Genomic DNA, 7,174 nt, shown 5'->3' on the forward strand with positions numbered 1-7,174 from the left:
GGTGCCAATATTGGCTTTTCCTTAATTCCCACATATATACTTTATTCTAAATATTGTTTGATTTACAAGTAAGTAAGATGCAGCATGGCCCATTTTTAAATGGCGCATTAGCTAGCTAGCTATCTAGCGTTTGAAGATATGACTCTATTGCCCTCAATCGATCCATCGTTAAATATTAATGCTTGTTTCTTAAATTATGGCCTAATTATCAAAATTTCTAGTTGATCAATATGTAATAAAACATAAAATAAGGAAAATTACAAGCATGCTATATGGTACACCCGCGTACATGCGCGCACACACGATAATAACATATATATATGATGATGATCACCCAGTACTTCACACTAACAACATTAATAAACACATAAATTGACATGACTTTATATGATACGTTGGATTGTAAAGTTACTTTTATTGTAAAGTAGATTTAGGCTTCGTTTGGATCCTTAACTCCTCTCAACTCATCTCAACTCATCATTACAACTTTTTCAAATTCTAACATAATAATAATATTAAAAAATAATATTCTAACAATATTTTATCATCTCAACTCAACTCACTTCAACATTCAAACGGATTACACTTAAACTACAACAGTTTGTAGATTTACTTTTATATAATCTATAATTTGTGTCTGTAGCATTTCTTGTAAGAAAAAGGTGACTTAAATTTGCAGCCGTGTAGCCTCGAACTAGCTAGCTACCAGTAGTTTTATACTTTGCATTTTGGTTTATTAAAATTGATACGATGTTGCAGATACTCTCAAACTACCAAAAACTAATTTTACCATTCTCTCCAAATTAATTATATATAGTCAGTTGAGATAAATGAAAAATAGATGATGTGGCGCATTAATCTTGACAGTATATAGTACTTAATTAAATCTTAATGGATGGTACAAATTCTAATTAGTTTCTAGTAACGTCTGAGAGTGCAATGTGCATGTCAGTTTGATGGTTTGGGGTCAAAGCACAAAACCTTTGATGGGTGCAAAGTTTTTTTTTATCATTAATAATAACTGAAAAGAATATAAACAAAGACAATGCGGCATGAGTACGTACTACGTACTAATGGTAAATATAAGAAAGAAAGAATTCATGATCATTGCAATTCTCCAATGTAGTAATCTAAAAAATGTTTTATAATATAATAGAATTATAAGATTGCATGTTCCCTGCAGAAAAAGTTGTGGGCTTGACCAGTAGAATGGTAAAAAAAAAAAAAAAAAAAAAAAAAAAACAAAAGACAAATCGAGTACTATTGTGGTATAAGTGAATCAATATGTTTTACAAAAGATCGAAAAATGTTTAAGCTACAAATAAATCTCACAAAAATAAACATATAAACTGTAAAGTTATTTTTAATTGTAAAGTAGATCTAACGTATCATATAAAGTCACGTTAAGTTGCAAGTTTACTTTTATAGGATTTCTTTAGATGTGGTTGTAGCGCTAGTACTCCTCTAAATATTAACAATAGAAATATCTAAATATATATTTCCAATATTAATATAACGCTATACCTTGACACATGGTCTTTCTGGTAAATATCCCCCACCCATTCCATCACCTTTCATATATGCTTCCATGTTAAGTTCATTCTTTGTTCTCAGACAAATGTGTATCGAATTTCAAACCCTCCTTTCCAATATTCACTTTTGCTGAAGCTTCTTCTCCTCTCTCTCCTCGCTTTTCTTCTCTTTGACAGTTTGTATCCCTTCTTATCTTAGCCTTGGTGCTGGTTCATGGATTTTGAACCCTTGTGGGCTCTTGGGGGGTGGTTAATTTTTCCAAATTGCATGGCAGTGCCTAAAACATCATCACCATCGATCTCTGAAATCCACGCAAAATCTCACCCTTTTGTTCTCTTTATTGCAATTCTCTTCATTTTCCTTCTGCTCGTTAATCTTATATCCAACCCAACGAATCCATCCATGGCCTCCTCGGCCCCTGTCAAAAGGCTTCTCTTGGAACCCCAGCAAGCATCTGTTGCATCTACTGCAAACTTGTACCCGAAGCAAACCAGAAACAGGCATAATTCTTCTTCCTCCTCAAGTTCCAGTACTACCAAGAGGGAGTTTGGAGCTGAAGCTCACGAAGTTCCTAGTGGTCCAAACCCCATATCAAACTAGAAAGTCGGAAGCATCATGAACCACATATGGGAAAAAGATGGGATAGATCAGTATGTAACGGCAAATTAAGATTAATTACTCTCATCTCTATGGTTGCTGTTGGAGTCCACATTTATTAATACTACTTCTCCTCAGGAGAGGTTCGTTTTCTTTGTTGTCATCTTCATAATAGTTATAAATTAGCATTAGCCTTTTCTCTTCTTCTTCTTCTTCTTCTTCTTTTTTTCCTTCTTTTTTTTTTTTTTGGTTTATCTTCTTCCTTTGTTTTGGCTATAAATCATGTATAGCAAGAGATACTCTATATATTTTACTATGTACTGTATGTTTCCATCTATTTTGTTTCACATAAGGACGAGGATTGTGTGATTATCTTTGGTATGCAAGTTACAAAATAAAAAGCCACATAGTATGTTATTTCTGATTAGTAAGGCTTATATGGCTCTGATCTCAAAAGAGTCTTTTTGGCTAAATCTATGGTTGTCAAAATCCTGAAAATCTAGAGCCGAGGGAGCCCAAAAAATGCATATACGATTTGCTTGGTTCTATGAAGGAATAAGAGAGCCAGCTGAGTGTCGCCGTGAAAGGTGGCATGTGAATTCCTACACATTTGTGATGAGGCCTGAGTCTCACACTGATCCTGTGTATCCAAAGAAGGGTGGCATTAAGTGGATGGAAAGGGTATGGATATTTCAATGATGGGGCGCGTGTATGATGGTGGCGAACGGACGAGGACAAATTTGACTTCCAATGTCCAACAAAATGAGAGAAAAAATAAGAAGGAAACAGGGAAAGAATGAAGACGGAGAGAGAGAGAGAGAGAGGTAAAGGATTGATCAGAAGAAAGCAGATCACACCAGTGACATATTAAAGATTTTTGTTTTCTTTCTTTTCTTGGGGTAGTTTGGGTTGGGGATAGAGAGAATTCTTGCTGCATGGGTAGGTATAGAAGCTCTTAATAGGTTGAGCTTTTAATAAATTTGCGACTGATTAAAACCTTAGTGAGATAAAGAAAAATTAACCATGATGGAAGGGATGATAATCTCAAACTAGTCATCAAGATGTTCTAAATGATCAAGAGTTTCTTTGTTAGTTTCATGATGAGTTTAGTACCTATATATAGCTACTTCCAAATCAAGAAATTAAGAGCGAGGAAGAAGATCGATCGATGCATCTGTCATGGGAGACCTCAAGCACTGTCTGGGTTTCATTTCATTCCATCCAGATCTAGATCAGCCATGGCAGGAAAAAGAGGAAGATAAGAACGGAATCTGAGGTACAGGGCGCAGCTGAAGTCATGTTCATTGAGAGGACATGCACTTTGTTTTTGCAGAGAAATTATTTCTTCGTGCCTTTGGACTTTGCTTTTGGTCTTTTCATACACATCATCCAAGAAAAGCTAGCCGATACCAACCAACCAACCAATCAAAGTGACGAGGCAGCACTCCCCCATGATTTGATAATAATAACAGTATCATCATCATTTCCTACTATTCAATAATAATCTGTTACCAAATTAATCATATGCCATATAATGGCAGTACTGCTTTTGTTCGGAAAAGAAAAAGATTCATTCAACCAAAGTGCTTAGTCGTGTACGATCTTGACTTTTGTCAGTTCAGGTAATATTATTTACCCACACATATAATATATATATATGGCCATGGTCTTTTGGATCAAATGACAACCCCTTGATTTAGAATAAAAAATCCAAATAATATATATATATATATATATATATATATATATATATAAAATTGTGAGCTACTAATGCTATGATCATGTGACCATAAAGGTCTCCATAATGGAACATGGAGTTAGTCATGAGGAGATGACAATTATGGTGGCAAATTCTAAATATTTGTGGGTCGGAATAAAAATAAACATATGAAGTGGTTCGAAAAATATTTATTTTGATATATATCTCTATCCCGCTGAATGCGCTGATCTCTCTCGTTAAAAGTACTTGAACTTAAGAGGGTGATCTATTATGATATCATGTCCTTGCATTATATGTAGCATTCTTAGGGAGAGAGAACAAAGTAAAGTTCATTACTTGAGTATATAGCTAGCCTTTTTTTAAAAAAAATGAAAAACAACTACAATGAGTCCATGCTCTTTATTTACACCTTTCTAATTTAAGGTGGGTCTTTTCCACTATGAAAATCTAACATGCAAGAAGAAAGTAGAAAAAGAGGGATATTTTCATAGGCCTTCATTGAAGTTGTCCATTGCGCCAAATTATGCGCGCATCATTTTTGTTTTGATGTATTTTTTTCAAATTTTCATACGTCGAAGTTGCCAAGAAGGTGCTTGACGTCTCTGGTGATGTTTTGCATAGTCCAATCTGAGGCTTGTTTCTTGTTGTTTATTGCTTGAACAACTATATTTGAATCATCTTGGACTATGATTTTCTTGAGCTTAAGTTTGTCAACTTCTTCTATTATCATCAAGGTTGCAGCTGCCTGTCCTATGTTGGGGTTGCTGCTTTGAATAACGTTTGTTTTCACCATTACTACATTTGCCGAATCAAATCTACAAATTGTAGCAAGAGTACTGCCTTTTTTTCTAACCGCCACATCAAAAGATAGAAGATGAAACCCTTTGGATGGGATTTTTCTGGGATTTTTTGGGACTTTTAATATCTGGGTCCATGCTTTTGTGTGTTCTGAGTATGACTTTCAAGTTTAGTAACAAAGATGTGGGAAGGTTGGGGGGGGGGGGGGGGGGGGGGGGGGGGGGGATTTTTTCTTAGTCATGCACTGCCTTATTTCTAGAGATCAACCATAAATTGTCCATAGCAAGCTAGCTTATGGGTAACAAAACTACGTCTTATATATAAACTCTTAAGATAAACTATAGCTTGTTGTTCTAATTAATTATATCATATCAAGTTCGTTCATCAAATCGAGGATTTTCGCTAGCTTTAGTCTAGTTATGATTGATGGAGTAATGTAGTTTATCGGGTTCTTTTAAATGTGGAGATAATTATTCTTACATTGATCCTTGTAAATGTTACAACATATATATATATATATATATATATGTTAGTTATTATTTTTTCGACTGAACTCGTTAAAAAATGTGAGCGATCAATTATATACATTATTTAAAAAATAAAGCAGGGCTCTGTGTAGTTTTAAAATCTGGGAACAAGAGTAAATATAAAAGAATTAATGATCAATAATCTTTATATATATATATATATATATAACGCAAAATATATAACATCCTTATTTATCTGAGAAAAATTATTAATTAGATACTAATTCTGAAATAGAGGTGACGTACTGATATTTGTATCATATCACAAGATGTGATCATATCAGTTACGATTGCAAAACTCTAGGAGAGATCGATGCCACTTATAAGAGAGTTTATGGTAATCAAAATGTTATGTTTATCTGAAAATATTACAGCAAATTATTGATATATCTGATGATCACAAGAAGATCAAGAACATGATTAGATATATATACTAGCGACTTATTTTTTTGAGTTTTGCTATGTACAAGTAAGTTTGCGTACCAATCTGCGTACTAATGTTATTGCATTCAGATTCTAAATTCAAATTAGCACTATTTTTAATAAAATCTACTTTCTGACCAATCATATTAAATGGGTGCGCGTATTAGTGTGCAGAATTGCTTACAATTAGATTTTTCCTATTTTTTATTCAACTCCGATAGAATACATTATTCATGCGAAGTTTGAGAATATTTGCTAATTAATTACAACTAAAAATGAAGGATCGAAATTATTCCACTCCGATAGATCATGACTTTTGCCCATATTTATTGAGAAGGATTCGAAATTATGATGACGTTCCTGACCATATATACATACTATAGCTGAATTAGCATCTTATAATAATGGTGCTTATAATTATTTGGGTAATAACGAATGTTTTAATTTCTACCATCTCCCATGCATGCATGCAGCTCCCTAAATATACAGTAGCTAGGCACCAACTAGCTAGCTAGCTAGCTACACTAATTTGGATAAAACAAGCATCCCATGTTTTTTAAGTGAGTAATGTTATACATCACACTCTCATCCTATTTTAATTATACTAAGTAGTATGTGACACATTCATCACCATTAAATAATAAAGAAGCATGCAATAAATGATCATTTAATAATAATAAATATGTCACGTCTTATTTAGTGGGATGAAAGTAGGATGGTAGTATAGTGTATATAATTTTTTTTTAAGTTAATTGATCAAGAATACAGAGTACTTACCTCTCTCTCTCTCTCTCTCTCTCTCTATATATATATATATATATGTATATATATTGATGATCTTCCTTATATTTATAGTTTTTCAAGCTTGGTTTTTACTTGTAAACGACATTCTCCAATTAAAAGCGAGGGTTGATCATTAATAAAATTGGGGTTTCTTTTTTGTTTTAGAAAAAATGTATAAAATAATTTTTTTTTTTTAAGCAAAATAGTTTGGTTTTAAGACACGACGTTGGATCATTAATGTTGTTTTTGCATGGGAAAATAAACATGACAGTATATCAACAAAGGTATATATATTCACTAAAGCTAGTTTAAAACAAATAAAGCTAGGGATCTAAAATCAACATGTAAATGAAAATAACAAACATGAGTGATAGGTACATAATTATTTTTAGAACTTTTTATATAATTTTATACGAAAGGAAAGACACTTCTTGAAATTCAAATCAGATGAAAACTCAAACTTGAAAAAATAAATAATATTTTTGATAAATATTAAAGTAGATAAATTGTTAAATAAATTGTAAAATAATTATGTCCATATTATTACTTATTTGATTGGGTTTTGTGGACTCATGAGTATCATTCATGGTAGTCTACGCTGTGTCACTGTCACTCATTGTGCCTATCATTCTGTGCTTTATGCTCACGGCCTTTATCAATCTCCTAACGAGGTTGGGCTTTATACTGGTCATTTTTGGTGGGCCGTTTAACCCGAATAACTTTCCGCTTCATCCAAATCCGCTGGTCGCTGTCTTGTTTTATAGAAATGTTAATATGAGTTTATTCTTTATTT

This window comes from Juglans microcarpa x Juglans regia, chromosome 2S (genome assembly GCF_004785595.1).
Source record: "Juglans microcarpa x Juglans regia isolate MS1-56 chromosome 2S, Jm3101_v1.0, whole genome shotgun sequence".
NCBI lineage: Eukaryota > Viridiplantae > Streptophyta > Magnoliopsida > Fagales > Juglandaceae > Juglans > Juglans microcarpa x Juglans regia.